Source organism: Balaenoptera borealis (genome assembly GCF_965194805.1).
Source record: "Balaenoptera borealis genome assembly, chromosome: 2".
Classification (NCBI taxonomy): domain Eukaryota; kingdom Metazoa; phylum Chordata; class Mammalia; order Artiodactyla; family Balaenopteridae; genus Balaenoptera; species Balaenoptera borealis.
Genome location: NC_138867.1, coordinates 8,820,041 through 8,841,717, shown reverse-complemented (window position 1 = coordinate 8,841,717; position 21,677 = coordinate 8,820,041). Strand labels below are relative to the sequence as shown.

Genomic DNA, 21,677 nt, shown 5'->3' with positions numbered 1-21,677 from the left:
CCAAGTAGAGTGAAAGCGTCCACGCTTCCCCTTTCACTGGGGGCCCTTGTTTCATCTGGCAATGGTTTAGTATAAGCAACAAAACCATGGATAGAATTCTCTGCAGCCTGTAGATATTGATGCTCTTAAGACTCATTTCCAGTGATGTACTGTTATGTCATAATGCACTGGCTTCTGAGAGATCATTAGATACGGCAGGCTCTGTAAATTGACACACCAAAGCAAGTTCCATTTGTTCTGTGGGTTTTTTTAAAAGGCATCATAAGTTAGTGACTCTGAATTAAAGTACATCATATATTAGGACATGTATTTGAATTATATATTAATAACTCAAGTTATCTTTCTCTTGTCTATACAAAAACATCACGATTTAAAATTTTTGTTGAATATTTTATATGTGTGAAAAATACACACACAAAAGGTAACTAGATATTTATATTGATGGGTAATACAGAATAATATCAAATACAGAAAAACAGGTGGAAGGATATAAAAATAATCCATTAAACTGTTACCAAGATATAATTACTATTAATGTTTAGGTTCATTTTTATAGTAATAAGTGTTTTAAAATAAAATTGGAATTTGGGGGTATATATATATATATATTTATATATATTATTATATTTATATATTTATTTATATTTATATATATTTATTTATATATATATAATTATTATTATATTATATATAATATATATATATATTTGGGGGTATATATATATACGTTAAATTCTACTTTTAAAAGTTAACATTTTATTAGGAGAATTTCTCCATAACATTAAGTTTTTTGAGAAGCAAATATTCCCAGGCATATAGTGGCTAGTTTCCAGTACATGGATATAATGTTATTTGTTTGGCCATTTCCTCATACGTTGGACCTTTAGATGATTTCTTTTCTTTGCTCCTATTTTTTCCCTCCTTCCCTTCTTCCCTCCCTCTCTCCCTTCCTTCCTTCCTTCCTTCTTTCCTTCCTTCTCTCTTTTTTCTTGCTACTCTTGTAAATAAAGTTACCCTGAACATCACACTACAGGTCTGTGTGTGATTAATAACATGACAAAGCAAAGTCTCAAGGAATTTCTCAGGATTAATGGCCCCTAGGAAGGAGTTCACCGTGGACCAGATCTCCCATCTGGTAATCTAGTCTCCGGGAAACGCCTACTGGTAACAGTAAGGACTGCTGGGTCAACATTCTTTTTTCTTTCCTCAAGAATAAGAATTTTTTTTTTTTTTTAGATTTTTCCCAGTGGCAACAGCTTTGTCTTCCTGATGACACTCTGGCATTCAGGACAGTTATCTGTTTTTGAGTTGCTGATGAATAAATCTAGGAATTGAAGATTTTATGAAACAGAGTCATTCAATTGCTGTTTAAAAGATACAATCAAAATGGCGTGATCTGTAAAGTTTGCCTGCATTACGTAGAAACACTTAATTCTATATATAGGACAATGCCCTATGCTTTTCTTAAAAATGATTTGTAGTGGGCTTCCCTGGTGGCGCAGTGGTTGAGAGTCTGCCTGCCAGTGCAGGGGACACGGGTTCGAGCCCTGGTCTGGGAAGATCCCACATGCCGTGGAGCAACAAGGCCCGTGAGCCACAACTACTGAGCCTGCGCGTCTGGAGCCTGTGCTCCGCAACGGGAGAGGCCGCGATAGTGAGAGGCCCGCGCACCGCGATGAAGAGTGGCCCCCGCGTGCCGCAACTGGAGAAAGCCGTCGCACAGAAACGAAGACCCAACACAGCCAGAAATAAATAAATAAATAAAATTAAAAAAAAAATGATTTGTAGAAATAATTAGAATTCTTCCTTGGCACCCTATAGTGTGACTTATACTAGTATATGTCATTTATCAACTGCCATCAGCTCTGGCTGGGTGGTTTGCACCAGCACTATACACAGTCCTACAAGACCTGATGCTAGCATATAACAAACAAAACTAATATGCCCAGACTTCAGCCCAGATGTTAAATATGTGACTAATCCCAGTGGGCTTGTGGTTCCAGCATACTTGATTTCCAAGAGACATTTTGTCCAGTTTCATTTTTATATTTATGATATAACATAATACAATACTATAAAATGTGATAGTGTAATAGAGATTACTATAAATATATAACTATATTATAGATATCATATACAAATATTAATTATTGTATCTTTAGCACTCCAAAAGTGTTTTTCCTTGACATATTTTAGTCGAGATGAAGTGTTTTCTATGCTTCTGTAAGGTTGTATTGTGTGGTCAATTAATCCATTTCAAAGAGCAAAAGTCCACTTTTTTTCTTACAGTCTCCCCTTTGGTTGCTTAAATGATAAAACTGCTCTCTAGCACTTTCATCAGGAGAGAATATTACCAGGTTATGTTATAGGTCCCGTTCCCTGTAGATTTGCCTGTGAACTTTACCTTGATGCCTCTCATACCTACCCCTGGTGCAGATCCAGTCTACCTTTGCTCTCCAGACCCACACGTGCAAAGGCCTCGTGCATGTGCCCTGTGAATTCACCCTACTTTCAGCAAATACAGTCTGGACATGTATGAGCTGCAGAGCCAGTTCTGAACCCTCCAAAGTCTCTGTTCTTTGGGGGTGTAGATTGCAGCGGAGGAGGGTGGCAGGGATATCCTACCAAAACCTCAGGCTCACTCAGATCAAACTGAACTTGTTCTGGGCTTAGCTCAGACCTGCTCTTCTCCCCTAGTCCCTGTTTCAGTTTTTGGCACCTCCCTTGACCCATTCTTCTAATCTTATAACAAAAATGTGCCACGCACTTGGCTAGATGCTGGCAACGTGACAGTAAGGCGTATAGAGCTTGAGCTGACATTCTGACAAAATCACAGCAAAAGCAGAAGCTGCTGAGGCATGTACATGCAGCTCTGTGTATGGGGGGGAAGAGCGGGTGAGAGAGGAAGGTCCCAGCTCTGGAAAGCAGATAGTTTTCATTTCATGTGCAAACTCCAATCAGTTAATCGTGGCTGCCTCGAGCTCTGGGTTGAGAGGGCTCCATCTAGGTTGAGACAGAAGACTGCTGTGATCAATTAGTGATGTCTGCCAGGGGCAGTAGCTAGAGGTACATGGTCATGAATTCTAAGCATTTACATCCTATATTCCTAACATAGATTTCTTTCTAACAGAACTAGGGGAAACCACCACTGGATGTTTGCCTGAGCATAAGAATGGTTTGCTGAGTTGTGTTTAAAGCCCCTTGTGCCTCAGGAGGACTCTGCTCCCCCAGGGTAATTATATCAGTACTTAAACCTTCCAAAATTATGGCTGCCAAACTGTACTGTGTGTTTTTTTAATGTATATGACTAGTGAGTATCATTATCTTAATTTTTTAAGGTAACGTACACATGGGTCTTAAATCATTGTGTAAAAGGCTCTCCAAAAAGACTTGGAAGCTTACGGAGTATGGTATTCTGCCTGATGGAGAATGATAATAATATGACATTATAATATTACATTTTTATAATGCATATGATACTATAATACATATAAACCAAAGATTCTAGGGAAGAACACAAATTTTGTGAGTTCAATTGTACAAAAGGCAAAGAATAAGTAATACTTCAAATGACATGGTTCTGAGCTCTTGTAGTTTTGTATTAGACTACATTCAAGGATCTTTCCACGTCCCTGGTCATCTCAAAATTCAACTTATTTCTGTTGGTTGGTTCTGTTAATCAAATGGATTAATGACGCCATTATGTGTCATATTATGTAATTTTCCAGTCAATAGAGGAAGAGATTTTGGAAAGTGAGCTCACTGGAAGAAGTGGAACAATAGTGACCCTCATTCCCTTCAGTTTGGTGTGACTAGTTGGGGCTGGATGCTGAGCCAGGCATTTTAGACCACCCTTGGCTTACCTGGAAACCACATGGAGACAGTTCAGATCTAGGTTGGTTCACAGCAGAGCAGGTCTGAGGGTCTCATCCTAAAGAAGGCAAAATTCAGCCAAGTCAAGCCCTTCAGAATTCTATAGGCATGTCAGTTGCACCATCTTCACTCTGTGCTTTTTAGTTCTTCAGGATTTTATCTCGTGTATTATATTTCTGTTTTCTCCCATAATCCCTGTTCTTTCCTTTCTTCCTCTGAATTTCCCACTGTGGGTAGCAGTACTTATTACTTCACCAGGGTAACCTACTAACTATTCACTACAGGAGGGACGGAGCAGGGCTGCCTGAGAATTAGAAAGAAGACCCTGACCAGGTTGAGCAGGCACCTCTGTTTCCACTCTTTGGACTCTGCCTGGAGAGGGAACAATACAGGTCTGTGCCTCCATGCCTTACGTTTTATCAGAGCAGATCCCCATTCCCCAAGGGGAAGCTTGGATAAGCTTTATGTCTGCTTAATTCTGGGCAAGGTGTAAAGAAGCTGCCTAGCTGTAGAGCAAAGTCATGTTCTCCCAAATCAGCTTTATCGGCAATAAACTTGATGTTTTGTACATCATCTGCCTGACCCTTGGCCTGTCTCTCAGTGGTTCCTAAATTTTGACAAGGATAAATGGAGTGTTAGGTACTAACCTATAAAACTTATATCTTTCCAATACAGCCTCTCATTTAATGTGTCCTTGAGCCACTCATTAATTTAGTTCTGTTCCCATGAATGTCCCAGATGCTGTGATAATATTGGAGATAAAGAAAAAACAAATGAAACATGGCCCCTGTCTTCAATGATTTCATAACTTGGCAAGGATACAGACAATTAAAAAAATTCAGAGAACCACATGTGAAGGGCTTGGAGAGAACTAAATTTTGGATGCTCAAAGCATTTCCAACTATAACGTGGCCACAAATCATCTGGAGATCTTGTTAAAATGCAGATTCTGATTTTGTAGGCTTAGGGTGAGGTAAGATGCTGCATTTTTAATGAGCTCCCATGTGATGCCTAGGCTGTCGGTCCATGGACCCCACTGAGTAGCGAGTAGCAAGGCTATACAAAAAATTGCTCTCCCTAAGAGCCAAACTGCACAGAGAAGGTGCATTCACCCAGTCCATTCTGGAAAGGCCAGGGAAGACTTCTCTGAGGAGGGGACAACTAAGCTGAATCTTCAAAGATGAGCCATTTGTCAGGAAAGATCTGGAGTAAAGGAATTTCCAGTTCCAGGTGAGGAACTGTGGAAGAGAGTGATGGTTTTTTTTGTTTTTTGTTTGTTTGTTTGTTTGTTTTGGTTGTTGCTGAACCATGAAAAGCTCCCACAAGTGTGAAACGGAGCGTGTGTTGGAAAGAGGAGAAAATAAGTGATGGAATTCAGTGCTAAGGATGGAGTTTCGATCTTATCCTGCAAGTGACTGGGGGTATTAAAGAACTTAAAGGGAATTTTCATGATCTAATTTAAAATTTTAACAGACTTTAATTTTTAGAATAGTTTTAAATGTACAGAAAAATTGAGAACATATTACAGAAGACTCCCATATTTTCCCTACCAATCTTTCCCGTTATTAACATATTACATTAGCATAGTACATTGGTTACAATTAATTAACCAATATCGATATATTATTATTTATTAAAATCCATACTTTATTCATATTTCCTTCATTTGTACCTAATGTCCTTTTTTTTTGTTGTTGTTCCAGGATCCTATCCAGGATACCACATTAGATTTAGTTGTCATGTCTTCTTAGGTTTCTCTTGGCTCTGGCTGTTTCTGAGACTTTCCTTATTTTTGATGACTGACAGTTTTGAGGAGTACTGGTCAGGTATTTTGTAGGATGCCCCAATATTGGGATTTACCTGGAATTCTTATCCTGATAAGACTGGGATTATTTGGTTATTGGGAGAAAGACCACAGAGGGAAAGTGCCATTTTCATCCCATAATATTGAGGGTACATAATATCAACATGACTTATGACTGTTGTTATTGACCTTGAACTAGTATTTTTCAAGTTTCTCTATGGTGAAGTTACTCCTCCCCCAACCCCTTTCCAAGCTGTGCTCTTTGGAAGGTAGTTACTATTCACGATTCACACTTAAGGAGTAGGAGTTACGCTCCTTCTTCTTGGGGACAGAGTATCTACATAAGTTACTTGGAAATACGCTGCATAGGAGATTGGTCTCTTCTTCCCATTTACGATTTTATTCAATCATTTATATCAGTACCGACTGATGAATATTTATTTTACTCTTCAGAGGCTATCTTATTTTATTTATTTTACTATTCAGTGCTTATTAATTTTATTGCTCACACTGTCCATCTTTGTTTATTGGGAACTCTTCGAGTGGCACCTATGTCTTATTGACATAACCCATCATGAGGGTGTTTCCTTTTTGGTACTTTCTCATTATCTGGGACTACAAGATGCTCCAGGCTTACCTTGTATTTTCCCTGCCCCAGTTCTAGAACCAGCCATTTCTTCAAGGAGCCCAGATTCCTTCTATTGGAAGATGGTATCAGATATCAAGATTTGGATGCTAGGGCTGTTCATTGCTCCTAGGGTGTTGTTTCTTTTAGGCTCTCTCTGCCTATATTTCTGTAGGCAACAATTTACGTTTGTATTAGGCTACACATAAGTTCACACTCATGTTTCCATCTCTAATCCAGTACCACAGGTATCATTCTAGCCTCCTCCCTGTGCTTACCTGTAAATTCTCAGTCCTACAGTGAGAAACCTTCTTCCCACCGCTTGCCATCCATTTACTTATTTGTTTAATTCCAGGGTGCATGTAGAGCAGTATCAACATTAACCCACACCCCATAGGAAACAACTTTATCAACTAGAGTACTGTGTTTATGAGCAGTTCCTATGGCCTTTAGTTTTAGAGACTCTGCTCATTTCCAAAGTCACTTAGGTCAGCAACTTTCCTCCTCACTCCTTTTAATGAGGGTGAGGAGAAATTATACACATTTGTAATAGATTTATATTCTCTTGTCACATTCTGTATCTCTTATTAGGGTAGCCCAACATTCCAAATGATTTTTTTAAATTTTCATACACTAAGGTTCACTCTTTATCTGGTAAAATTCTATGGATTTTGACAAACGCATAACATCATATATTCATCATTATGTTATCATAAAAAGTCTTATTGTCCTAAAAGTTTCCTGCACTTCATCCATTTAATCTTCTATCCCTCTCCCTGAGCTCCTGGCAACCACTGGTCACTTTATGGCCTTTATAGTTTTGCATTTGCCATAATGTCATATAGTTGAAGTCATACAGTATCTTGCCTTTTCAGACTGGCTTCTTTCACTTAGCAATGTGCATTTAAAGTCGCTGCTTGTCTTTTTGTAACTTGATAGCTCATTTATTTTTATTGCTGAATAACATTCCACTGTATGGATGTACCACAGTTTATCCATTCACCAGTGAAAGAATCTTGGTTGCTTCCAGTTTTTGGTGATTATAATAAAGCTGCTATAAATATTAATATGCAGGTTTTTGTGTGGACATAAGTTTTCAAGTCAGTTGGGTAAGTGCTTAGGAGCACAGTTGCTGGATCATATGGCAAACTATGTTTAGCATTTAACTTTGTAAGGAACTGCCAATCTGCCTTCCAAAGTGGCAGTATTATTTCGCATTCCCACCAGCAATGAACGAGAGTTCTTATTGTTCTGCACCCTTTCCAGAACTCAGTATTCATAGTTTTTGGATTTCGTATGTTATAATAAATGTGTAGTGATATCTACCTGGTTTAATTTCCACTCCCCTAATGAGAAATGATGTTGAGCATCTTTACATATGTTTATTTTCAATCTGTATATCTCCTTTGGTGAGGTGTCTGTTCAGATCTTTGTCCATTTTTTAATTGGGTTGTTCCTTCTGTTATAGTTTAGTTTTAAGAGTTCTCTATATATTTCAGATAACAGTCCTTTATCAAATAAGTCTTTTGTAAATATTTTCTTCCAGTCTTATCTTTTAATTCTCTTAACTGTGTCTTTCATATATCCAAAATTTTAACTTCAGTAATGTCTAATTTATCAATTTTTTTCTCTCATGTATTATACTGTTGGTGTTATATCTGAAATTCTTTGCTAAGCTCAGTCACATATTTTCTCCTATGTTTTCTTCGAGAAGTTTTATAGCATTGTATTTTGTATTTAGATTTATGATCTATGTGTGTTAATTTTTGTGAAAGTTGTATGTCTTTGTCTAATTCACTTTTTCTGCAATATGAATGCCCAATTGTACCAGCATCATTTGTTGAAAACACTGTTCTTTCCCTGTTAAGTTACCCTTGCTTCTTTGTCAAAAATCAGCTAATGATGTTTGTATGGGTCTATTTCTGGGTCCTCCATACTATTCTGTTGATCTGCATATCTACCCTTTCACTACTCTGTCTTGATTACTATAGCTTTATAGTAAGTGCTAAAGTCAGGTAATGTCAGTCCTCCAACTTTTTTCTTCTTCAGTATTGTGTTGAGTGTTCTGGATCTTTACCCTTTCCTATAAAGTTTGAAACCAATTTGTTGATATCCACTAAATAGCTTGCTGATATTTTGACTGGGATTGTGTGGAATCTATATATCATGTTGGGAAATATGGATATAGTAATAATATTGAGTTTTCTCATCTGCAAACATGAAATATCTCCCCATTTATTTATAGATTCTTTGATTTCTCTCATCACAGCTTTGTAGTGTTCTGTATATCCATCCTATACATATTTTGCTAGATTTATACCTAAGTATCTTATTTCGGTGCTAAGTAATTTTTTTTTAAAGTTCAAATTCCAATTATTTATTACTAGTATATAGGAAAGCAATTGACTTTTGAACATTAGCCTTGTATCCTGCAACTTTTCTATAATCACTAGTTAGTTTCAGGAGTATTTTTGTTGATTTATTTGGGGGATTTTCTACACAAACAATCATGTCATCAGTGAACAAAGACAGTTTTAATTATTCCTTCCTAATTCACTTACCTTTTCTTTTCTTGTCTTATTGCACTACCTAGGTTTCCCAGGATGAAGTTGAATGGGAGTGGTGACAGATGACATCCTTGCCTTATTCTCATAATTTAATTTTTAAATGATGAATTTCTGAGTTACATGAGAAAAGGAGTAGAAGTAGAAAAGGAGGTAGTATTGCAGTAGCCTAATTACGAAATTGTTTTCAAAATTGTGGAAGGGAGAATTTAAAGGAGAAGATGGATTCAAGAAAAATGACACATCTGTAGAACCTGGTGACTATCAGCAAGTATAACGTAGCTGGCTTGGACACTGAAGCAGTGAAGCATCACCATTCATCAAGAGAGGAAACTCCTAGAAGTATTAAGAATTACCCTGAATGCATTTACATATATTAAACTCAATATTTACTAATCTTTATGAGGTAGATACCATTATTATTCTCCAATTATGGATGAGGAACAGAGACATGAAGAAATTAAGTAACTTACTGAAAGCTACCTAGTTGTACAGCAGGAACTAGATTTAAATCCAGACCATCTGGCCCCAGGATCAATGCTCCTAACCATATATAATTCTTATCTGCATGTAATACTGGATGAAGATTAATTCAGTCTTTGGCATATATGTTCTAGGAATATGTGGGATTTTTAAGTGGAAATGTACTCATTTGTTTCTTAAGCTATGCTGTTGGTACATTGTTGATCATTTTCGTATTCTTCATACTTTTTTGAATATCTGAAATGTTTCATAATATGATATTCTATTCAAGATTAATGGTATGAAAGTATTGGCTTGACTCTTCTGTAGGGCCTGACATAGCTTGCAGGTAAAATACAGTTATTGGGGCTACTCCATATTTTTGTTATATGTATGTCTACTCTCAATCTCAGTCAGCATTGAAAACCAGGAGAAAAAGCCATCCTGATGCCAGAAACTGTGAAAAAGGAGCATAATTGCTGATGTCATCTTTTGTGAGGGACCAGCTCTCCTCAGAACTGAGTGAAGCAATCCTAGGAGAACCTCCCAACATTCTCTGTGTTGGGCAGAGAGGCTGGAGGCAAGGGCAAGCCATGAGCAGTGGTTGGGAGCACAAGTATCATATGATGATTTTATAGTATTTATTAGTGTAGAAAAATTGTAAAGTAGATAAAAGCATAAACAAGCATGTAAATAAAAAAGAAATCATAATGCCTACACACTTAACATTTGTTGTATCTCCTTCCAGTCTCTTTCTCCTACATGTATATTTGAATTATTAGTACATTAATTTACTTTTTTAAGCTTAAACTTTTAAAGCAGAGACTATACTCACATGTGTTAAAAATGTGTGTTTTCAATTTCTAACACGATGCCAGGCACATGGTAGACATGCATTAAATATTTATAGGAAAAATGAACTCTAGAAATCAATACAAATGTTTCATGTCTCATGAATTTCCAGTTTGGAACATATCAATTAGCTTCATAAAATGACCATTTTAAAAAAAATTTTGCCTTGAAATTGACTTTTTAATTAATATCGTTATTCCTACTTCTCTCTGTTTAATTTCATTTGTCTTACATATTTTCCCATCATTTTATTTTTAAGCCATATATTATTTTTTTAAGTGTGTCTCTTTTTGAATAGCATATAGTAGAATTTGCTTTGTGACTCTGTGAATCTTTTGTTTTATAATTGAGTTCAACTCATATTTACTGTTATAACTGATATGTTAGTTCTTACTTCTGCTTTCTTTGTTTTTGCTTCCTGTTTCCTTTTTTTGTTCCCTCTCATCTGCTGATCTAGATATTGTTTCCTGTATTTTTTCACTCTCTAGTGAGTTGAAGACATGCAACCTATTTTTATTCTACTATTATTTAGTGTTAAGGTTCTACCAGTATATTTATACTGTAAATATGCTAGTATGAAAATATAACATATAATTTCATTGGGAAAAATCTGTTTTTTTCCTAAGCATCAGTTCCAAGAAAGGAATAGTTCTTATTTTTCTCTCAATCATCTGATAAATTACCAGGTGCTATTTCACAGATGAAGACTTATCCTTCCCAGATATCATGAGTATTAATAAAGATATTTTGTTAGACATTAAGAGCAGTTCCCATAGCTGTGGTCAACCAGGGGACATGGAATTGTAGGGCAGATGCAAGCTTTGTAGATACCTTCATATTATACATCAGAGCTGTCCATGGAGGACATCGGCGGCTATGTCAGCTATAACACCACAGTTATAGCGAGGGTCTTTCAATCACAGAGATTGTTTTAACTATTTATTAACTATGTTGTGATTTTACTCTCAGTCAGAGCAGCTGCTTCAATAAATAAAGCTCTCCAAATCCTTTCTAAAATGAAACTTTTTTAAGAACAGAAAAATATCTTTTTACAATTATTTTCCCACTTAATAACCTGTCCGGAAATAGGTTCAAAAAAAAAAAATCATGAAGCCCCTTTTATATAATTTTCCTGAATCCATTTCAACTCCTCAAGTGATTAGTGAGCATCTAATTCATAGAAATCATATTCCTTATCCCCAAAAGTAGGTTGAAACTTGGTGAAGATACATCTTACAGTATTAGCTGAAAAGTAGGGTGGTGTTACAATCACAAATACTTCAACTTTTAAACAAGTTATAAACTATCATGGTGTAATAACATGGGAAAAATCACTTCTCAATTGCTGTCCTCTCTGTCTCTTTCTCCCTCCCACCTTATGTTCATTTATTTTTATTTATTTAAAATCACTTCTACAATGTTTGCCATATGCCAGGCAATGTTCTCAGGCTTTTACAAATATTAAGTCACTTAATTCTCATAACAACCCTTAGAGGTGGATATTGATATTACACCCATCCTACAGATGAGGGGACTGAGTATTTGACTCCAGACAGGACAACCTAGAGTCTGTGGCTTTAGACATTACACTCTACCATCTCACTAGCATCCTCAGAGTTTACTGTTTGTGTTTCCACAGCTCAGGTCTAGGTTAAGGTGAGTGTAAGGAGGAAACGGGACATAGTTCAAAGAATAAAAGAGATCTGGGTTTACGGCCTTGGTCTGTCCCTTACAAGCTATGAAAAATGTGGGTAGGCAGAATTATATCCCTAAGAACATTCCAATCCTAATCTCCAGGACTGAAAATGATGAGATACCACACCCATGAATATGTTACCATACACAGCAAGGGGACTTTGAAATGTAAGCAGGATTACTAATCAGTTGACCTTAAAATAGTGAGATTATCCTGGATTATCTAGGAGGGCCCAGTGTAATCCCAGGAGGCCTCAAAAGCAGAGGCAGGAGAGGAAGTCGAAAAGATTCAAAGTACGAGAAGTACCCGATGTGCTGTTGCTGACATAAAGATGGAGGAGGCCGGGTGTCAAGAAAATGGGGACCTCAGTCCTACAACTACAAGGAACTGAGTTCTGCCAACAATGAGCCTGAACTTGGAAGCAGAGCCTACCAGAGAGCCTCCAGAAACGAGCACAGCCTGGCCAACACCTTGATTTTTAGCCTTGAAGGATTCCAAGTCAAGTAACCAGTCCTGCTGTGTTGGGCTTCTGACCAAAGAACAGTGAAATAGTAAATTGGTGTTTCAAGCGGCTAAGTTTGTGGAACTTTGTTACATAGCAATAACATACAAATACAATGACCTCAGACAAGTTCCTGAACCCTGATGAGTTTGTTTCCTCATCTGTAAAGAGGGCTTTATGGTAGGTGTGTTCTTTGAAGAATAAATGAAATCATTACATGACAGTCTGGCATAGCACCTGACACTTAGTAAGAGTTCAATAAATGTGCCTGCAATTCACAGGTATAAAAAATAGATTGTAAGAGTCAAGAGTGAAAGAAAGAAACTAAACAAGGGAAATGGCACTTCAATTGAACTTTGAGAGGTAGGCTGAGTTTTGATAGACAATCCAGATTACAATTAAACCAGTGAAAAATTGACAGGAAAAAACTCTACAGTTTACCCAAATCTATCACTCGTGCAGAAGTATGAATTTGCATTTTAATAGGCAGAAGAACATTAACTGATCTCAGACTGTGGCATCTTTTGGAGGCAACTTTCAATCCTGGAAAATAAAACAGGAGCAAAAAAAAAAAAAAGGAAATCAGTATAGAATATATACAGTAGTTTATAGCCCATATGTTCACACAGACAACTGTCAGGGGCAGGACCAACACAGGGATCATTTTTATTTCAGCTCTGTACCATTTACTCTGTATGTGCAAATGAGAGCTAAAAAATGACTGTGTAAAGCACAAGATGCACGTTCACATCTGTGATTGACACCTGGTATACGTGGTATGATAACCATCACTTTTCTACAGAACTCAAAGGAAGTCTTGTGCAATGAAATCACTGAGATTTTAAACAGCACTAATTCAGAGATTATGGTTCTGCTGCCTTGTTGGGAAATGCCAAAAAAAAAAAAAAAGGTAGGAGGGAAGGCAATCCTGAGAGACATGGAGGGTCTTCCTAGGTTCCTAGGACTGCCACAAAAAATCACCCCAAATTGGGTGGTTTAGAACAAAAGAAATTTATTCTCCCACAGTTCTGAGGGTGAGGAGTCTGAAATCAAGGTTTTGGCAATATTGGTCTCTGCTGGAGGCTCTGAGGGAGACTCTTTCCTTACCTCTCTCCTGGCTTCTGGTGCAGTTGGCAGTCCTTGGCTTTCCTTGGCTTATAGATACATTGCTCCAGTCTCTGCCTCTGTCTTCACATGGCCTTCTCCTCTTTCCTTATGTCTCTTATCAGGACACTAGTTATTGGATTTGGGGCCCAGCTGGGCAATCCAGGGTGATCTTATCTCAAAATCCTCAACTCAATTACACTTGCAAAGACTCTTGATCCAAATAGTCACATTCACAGGTCCTGGGGGGTAGGACTTGGGCATACCTTTCCTGGGGTTGGACACTCAAATCCTTAGATGGACTATTACCTAAAACCTATTGAGAAATAGCATAAACCTTCTTAAATAAATGTGGAATTATACAAGGAAAAACAGAGCAAACCCAATGTGGCTAATTTATGGCGGTAGCATTTTAAGTTAAAAAAATTCTCTAATTTGGATTTCAGGTAAATATTAGTATAATCTTCTGCATGAAGAGAAAAGCTCATTCTTAGAAGAAGGAAGAAAAGATTGAGTCCCTGAAAAAAGTTGGGCCATTATATGCAACTAGAATTTATAAACCTCTCCTCCTACTACATTCCAGACTTGTAAAGATTCCAACATGAAAAATAATAAAATATTAAGAAAAAATACAATTAAAAAATACAAACTATTTTCCACCTTCATTTCAAATTTTTAAAAAATATTACCATTAGTTGGGTCCAACAATTCTAACTGGTGGTCGAGGTGATTCAGTGTTTGGTTTGCCTTTTTTTTTTTTTTTTTTTAAATGCAGTTCTCATATATCTTTCTCACTTTTTTTTTTTTAATGTACTTATTTTTATTATTTATTTATTTTTGGCTGTGTTGGGTCTTCATTTCTGTGCAAGGGCTTTCTCTAGTTGTGACAAGCGGGGGCCACTCTTCATTGCGGTGCGCAGGCCTCTCACTATCGCGGCCTCTCTTGTTGCGGAGCACAGGCTCCAGACGCGCAGGCTCAGTAGTTGTGGCTCACGGGTCCAGTTGCTCCGCGGCATGTGGGATCCTCCCAGACCAGGGCTCGAACCCGTATCCCCTGCATTAGCAGGCAGATTCTCAACCACTGCGCCACCAGGGAAGCCCTGGTTTGCCTTTTTTTAAAAAGCACAGATGTTGTTTGTAGAATCATCTTTACTTAGCAAAGTTTTCATGAGAGCAAGCTAACTTCTAATTATTGTCTTGATAACTTTGTTAAAATATTTGTAATAATGCTTTGTAATGTAGAATTGTATGCAAATATAAAGTGGAATTTCATTGGTCAAATCAAGTCGCATGATAGCATTTAATTTTACTTGGATGGGGGACTAACCAGCACTCAGAAAGAGAAAGAGACTGAACATTTGTGAACACCTGAACTACCGCAGCTTGGAATGTCCAAAGACTTACTACAAAATGGCAAAATATCTTTTTCGTCAGGTTGTGGATAAAATCCTTCCATATCTGATCAAAGGTAATTGGATATTGACAAGCAAATTCCATTTTCATCATTATCTCTGGAACAAACAAGAGAGAATTAGTCTTCCTACTAAAATTTCTTATGGAAAAGACAAAAATACTACCAATTTTGTTGTTTTTCTTTCTCAACAGATAGAATATATAATTTCCAGAACACTGATAGCATTCTGGACACTTCCAAATATTTGAAATGTCTGTGTGAAACTAACAGATTGATAGGGTATGCATGTATGTGTGTGTGCATATATATTGTGTTGCTTATTAGCATATATGTTTGCTCGTATTTGAGTTCCCCTCTTTGTAGGCACATGATAAGGACTTTGCCTCCCATTCCTCTGAGGTCAGGTGTGGCCTTGTAACTTACTTCGGACCGTGACTGGCTGAAGGTGACTCATGTCACTCCTTGACAGAGCATTTAATTGCCCGCAAGACACCTGACTGGTATCTTTCCCTCAGCTATGGTAACCAACCCAGTGTGCTCTGCACCGAGGAAGAAATCCATCACCCCGCACTTCCTTATGAGGAATAATGTGGAGCAGAGCCCCTAGCAGACCAAGGTGGGCATGCAGCATTAGTAAAAATAAACCTTTGAGATTTGGGGGTTATGATAGATTATGAAAATAGCCATAAATTCCTCTGTCACCTTCACAATGTGAATTGTTGCTCTTCTCATCAGAGGGTACATTTTCTTTCTCCAGCCCCCAAAACTGGGCAGAGCGTGTGACTTTCTTTGATGGATAAACTGAGAAGTAACATTGAGGGAGTCCCCAACAAAGGCGTCTTGAGGCCTTGTAACTTCTGCTCGACCTCCATGCTGCCTTTGGACCACCCTGTGTAGCCAGCATCCATAGGGAGGGACCACGTGCAGAGAGAGACCTGGCTGACAGCCAGGATCCACCTCCACGCATGGGAATAGACATACCTTGGACCATTCAGCCCTGGACGGGCCACAGACGGGCCATGTAGTTACATGGTGACCCCAGGCAAAACTCACAGAAGAACTGCCAGCTGAGCCCAGTCCAAACCACTGGCCCACAGAACTGCGAGTGAATACAATTTTGTTGTTTTGAGCCACTAAGGTAGTGTAGTTTGTATGTGGCAATGGATAACAGATGCAGCTTAAACTAGCTTATCCTGAATAATGCGTGTGTGTAGTTATGTGTTTGTGTGTCATAGAAATGTGACTATGTTATACATACACATACACATATGTATCATTGTGTGTGTATAGAATAGATCTGTATATACATTAAGTATATACATATACACACGTACTGATGTGTATATGTCAACATAATTTTTATCAGCAGACTGGGTCAAGAATGTGATTCCGTTTTTATTTTATAAACAAAGAAATTCATATGTTCACTGAAATTTCCCTCATTCCTATCAAGATAATCTTAGCAGATGGCTAGATTAAAGGGGTCTTAAAATTTGGACTTGAGGAAATCATTCTCTAATGATTCTTCTGCAGACAAATGATATTAAAACCAGATTGTGAGGTTAGAAGATCAGTATCTTTGTTTTTCCCTCTACGCCCTGATGCATTCCAGAATACGCTATGCAGTCATTGCCAGATGTGATTGAGACCACCTTCAGGGTCAGGAAGATAGTGTCCATTCTCCTTTTGGAGTTCAGGATTACATCACTCCTAACTGACACTGCTGTGATTAGTCAAGCTGGAATCACTTGGGCTAAAATGCAGCATGGAAATCCACTGATGCTTTTAATATATTTGAAAAGTTAGTATAAAAATTATAAAAACATTTCTAAATTATCTCAACTAAGGAAGGGGATTGGTTTATAAGACAGAACCAGAGTTCAGGCTGATTAAAGTCTTCAACTGGAAAGAATAGGATTGGTTAAAGTGGAAAGTTGTTTTTTTTTTAATTGAAATATAGTTGATTTACAATGTTGTGTAAGTTTCAGGTGTATAGCAAAGTGATTCAGTTTTACCTATATATGTATATAGATATATATTCTTTTTTCAGATTCTTTTCTATTATAGGTTATTACAGATATTGAGTACAGTTCCCTGTGCTAGACAGGAAGTCCTTGTTGGTTATCTATTTTATATACAGTAATGTGTATATTTTAATCCCAAATTCCTAATTTATTCCTCCCCACCCTTCCTAATTAGTAACCATAAGTATGTTTTCTATGTCTGTGAGTCTATTTCTATTTTGTAAATAAGTTCATTTGTATCATTTTTTAGATCCACTTATAAGTGATATCATATTTGTCTTTCTCTGTCTGACTTACTTCACTTTGCATGATAATCTCTAGTTCCATCCATGTTGCTGCAAATGGCATTATTTCATTCTCTTTTATGGCTGAGTAACATTCTTTTTTATGGCTGAATAATATTCCATTGTATATATGTGCCACATCTTCTTTATCCATTCATCTGTCGATGGACACTTAGGTTGCTTCCATGTTTTAGCTATTGGAAAGGTTTTAATTAAAAAGGAAATTTGCATGAAAACTATGTATTCGTTTTCTGTTGCTGCTATAACTAATAAACGCAGATGACATGGGTTAAAACTATACACATCTTTTATCTTCCAGTTCTGGAGGTCAGAAGTCCAGTCCAGTGTGGGTCTCACTGGGCTCCAATCCAGGTGTCAGCAGGGTGAGTTCCCTTCTGGAGGCTCTAGGGAAGAACCTGTTCCCTTACGCATTCAGGCGTTGGCATAATTCAGTTCCTAGAGGTTGTAGGACTGAGGTCCCATTTCCTTGCCGGTTGTCAGCGGGGAGCCGCCCTTACTTCCCAGAGGCCTCTCTCAGATCTTGGCACACTTTCCCTACCTCTAGATCTTCCTCATGCTGCCATCTCTCTGACTCACTCCCCTGCCTTCTTCTTCCAATTTTAACTCATGCAATTAGATTGGACCCACTCAGATAATCAGGGTAATTTTCCCATCTCCAGGTATGTCCCATAATCACATCTGTAAAGTCCATTTCACCACATAAGGTGACATATTCACAGGTTCCAGGGATCAGGACGTAGGCATTGTTGCCAAGGGTGGGGCATCATTCAGCCCCTCATAGCCTACAGAGAGGCATAGGATGATTAGAGGTGTAGGTCTTAAATACCTCATAACTACTGGGTCTCACTTCCCAGTCTGGGCAGTTTGGGGAATGGATTAGGATATCTGGGGAACTTGGTGAATGCTAGGGCATGCTCTGTGTAAGGAAGAATGAGGTTCATGTGTAGGCCTTATTTTTTGCCAATTTGTTTAGAAATATATCGGACTTTTCCATAATACCTTTTATTTATTCTTAAAAAGCATGTTTAACTACCTCCTTCTATGTGGGAATTCCTTCGTAGATGAACGCTTAGTGCTTTTCATTCCCCAGTCTTGAGACACTCGCTGGTGAATTCGGGGCTCAGGGTGAATCTGAGTCTTGACGTCTGAGTCTCTTCACTGCAGAGTGAGACAACCTGAAGGATGTCCCACAGTCTACTCTCCTGACTCTGTGGGGAATGGTTCTGACCCAGACAGGTCCCCCTCTTTCACGGTAAGCACAGGTGAATGGAGAGTGCAAATAGCAAGGGAATTTATTTGGGACCATTGTTTGGATTTCGTTCAGAGGCAGGATAAATACAAAAGGGAATCCGGTAATAAAATGAAGATCTTCTATTGGGCCTGACCCCTTATGACCTAACAAAATGCTCATGTCATGTGTTTTCCCTTCTAATAGCTTTGGATTGTGGTGCCATGGAGCCATCACTAGGTATGTGCTCGCTCACCAAATTCTTATACATCAGATAGACCTGACTGTGGAGCCAAATGATGTCATGTAGTTCTGTCCACTGGCCACCAGCATGGTAGCTCTCCAGGGTGCTCACAGGGATGGAAGACCTCCCGGCAGGAGGAAAGCAGTCCCATGCTACTGCCCTGGCTGATTTTCTAAGCAGTGGAAGCTCAAGCCTGAGATCATTATTAAGGATGCAGTACTGTCATCCTTCCTGGAGGGCAGCTGGTCTAGGTCTTGAGTGTTAGGTATAATTAGGGAAGTCCAGGTGGCTTTTCAGAAGCCAACCTCAGTCATTGCAGTCCCAGTGTCTTTAGCAAGAAGGAAGCTCTCCTTCCCCTGGGGCAGGAGTTCAGGGCGGTCCCTGTGCCCCCACAATGGTCACCAGAAGTCTGGATTCAGCTGTCCAATTTGAGAGTCCAGGGACTGGTTTTGTCGGTTTTCACAGAGATTATCAAATCTCCTTGAAATCTCTGGGAGTCTGAGCCATTTAGGAAAGTTAATAGCAGGCAGATTTATTAAACTGAATGCCGATTTGCTAATTTGCCACAGGGGATAGACTTTGCAGGCGTAAGGATACTTATATCCAAGGCAATCTCTCCAGGAAAAACAGATGTAGACCAAGAGCAAAGGGAGCATGAGGGCTTTGTGGGATGTTGTATTCATATTGTGTCTTCTATGACTTCTGAAAACGAGGCTCTAGTGATTAGAAGAACATGTTGTGCCGTTCAGGCGGTTTTACGGTAAGTGATACCCCTCGGTTTTCCATTGCTCTGGACTCCCAGCAGGCTTGACACGGGAAGGCATCATCTCATACTTGCCGCAACGTAGTTGAATAAGTAACAGCTTTTAAATTGGATTATCTACCAACTTTGCTACCAATCACTGCTATATCAATAGGAAGTCATTTGTGGTAAATTAATTTGATCCGTGGGTAACTCATCCATTATTAATTGTTTACTAGATTTAATTCCAGAAAGTACAGGTACTTTCTGGAAGTAGCTGTGCACTTTGTTGCACCCCTTCGTGTCTGCAGAGCTGCTCAGCTTGTGGGTCTCAGACCGAAGTATTGGCACCACCTGGGAGCTTGACAGACATGCAGGTTCACGGTCTACTGAATCAGACTCTCTGAGGACTGAGTCCAGGAAATGGTGTTAATGAATCTTTTGGGTGATTCTTCTGTGCATCAAATGGTTAAGAGCATGGATTCTAGGGTCAGACTGCCTGGGTTTGTATTTTGGCTATTCCACTGCAGGCTGGATATTCTGGGGAAATTACTTATAACCTCTCTGAGACTCAAGTTTCTCATCTGTAAAATGGGTTTAATAATGGTTCTTACCTCCCAGGGTTGTTGTGATGGTTAACCAAGTCAGCCCAGGTAAAGTGTGTTCTGAACAGTACCTGGCAAATAGGAAGCATGTGCTAAGTGTTTGCTATTATTATTGCTTTCCTTCCAGGGCTGATAGAGTGAGAATATACAAGTGTCTGCTTTACTGGTTCTGATTTGCTGAGAGTTCAGCCTCTGAATGGTGGTGATTGAAGGCTGAGGAGCCCCAGATATGGCACAGGAAGAATAGGCTTGTATCTCCAAGGCCTCGACCACACCATTGAATGTATCTGATGAACATTTCTTCACCACCACTGGCCTGTTGGTTTTTAAGGTCACTTTTGTCTTCGAAACTTTCTTTCTAAACATCATCCCAGTCTCTTGTCCTGCTAGGGTAACATCAGGTAAAGTGTAGGCCAGTGTTCAGACCATTCAGGGGAGGAATATTTGTAGTAGAAGCAAATAAAACTTTTAAGGAGAGGATCTCAGTCATCTGCTTTTCATTTCAATACTGAGAGATTGAACTTCAAGGTGAAGCCCATCACTGTAAAGATAACAGAGCTTCCAAAGCACAAGGTTAATGTTTTGGTTCTTTAAAATTTCACAAATAAGTCATGTTTGTTGAAATAAAAATTAGAAAACACCAGGGGCTTCCCTGGTGGCGCAGTGGTTGAGAATCTGCCTGCCAATGCAGGGAACACGGGTTCGAGCCCTGGTCTGGGAAGATCCCATATGCCGCGGAGCAACTGGACCCGTGAGCCACAACTACTGAGCCTGCGCGTCTGGAGTCTGTGCTCCGCAACGAGAGGCCACGACAGTGAGAGGCCCGCGCACCGCGATGAAGAGTGGCCCCCACTCGCCGCAACTAGAGAAAGCCCTCGCACAGGAACGAAGACCCAACACAGCCAAAAATAATAAATAAATAAATTAAAAAACAAAAACAAAACACCAGATTAGCAAAAGGAAAAAATTCACCCATAATTCCATTGTCTGGAGAAAATACCAATTAATTTTTTAGATGTATGGTTCTGCAGGTTTGTCTGGATATATATTTTAAATTGAATTTAGATTATACTATATTCTCTTTTTAACTGGGTTTTAAAACTTAACATATTGTGAATGAGTTTTTAACACGAACAATTATAGGTTGTATATCACTGTTAATTATTGAATTGTATTTTATTGTAATTCCTGATTTATTTAATTACTCCTTTAGGTATTTTTAAAATATTTTTTTCATCTTATAACCAATGAGCAATGAAATCTCATGTTCCAATATTCATGGACACATCTGATAATTTCCTTAGAACACATTCTTAAAGGCTGACTTGCTAGATCAAAAGGGCAAAGCATTTTAAGGGCTTATATTAAATGTTGCCAAATTACCTCTCTCCTCCCAAAATTATACCTGTTTCTTCTTCCACCGGCAGTGGGTACAAGTGCCTTAATTTAAAATTTTGCCAACACTGGATATTGTGCTTCATTTTAATCTTTCCCAATTTAAAAGTGCACTCTCAGTCGATGAAACATTCAAGAAATATTGATTAGGAACCTGTATGTCCCAGGCACTCAGGCTCTATCACCGTCCTTACAGAATTTATTATCACAGTGATTGTCAGAAGAAAGCTGCACATTA

General features: G+C 38.5%; 1 long non-coding RNA gene across 1 annotated transcript; it reads left to right on the top strand.

Annotated features, from left to right (window-relative positions):
- The first annotated feature begins 6,471 nt into the window (after positions 1-6,471).
- Positions 6,472-20,956, top strand: LOC309623539. Its single transcript, XR_014241399.1, has 2 exons — positions 6,472-14,218; positions 14,581-20,956. It is a non-coding gene; the product is annotated as an uncharacterized lncRNA (long non-coding RNA).
- Positions 20,957-21,677: the final 721 nt, after the last annotated feature.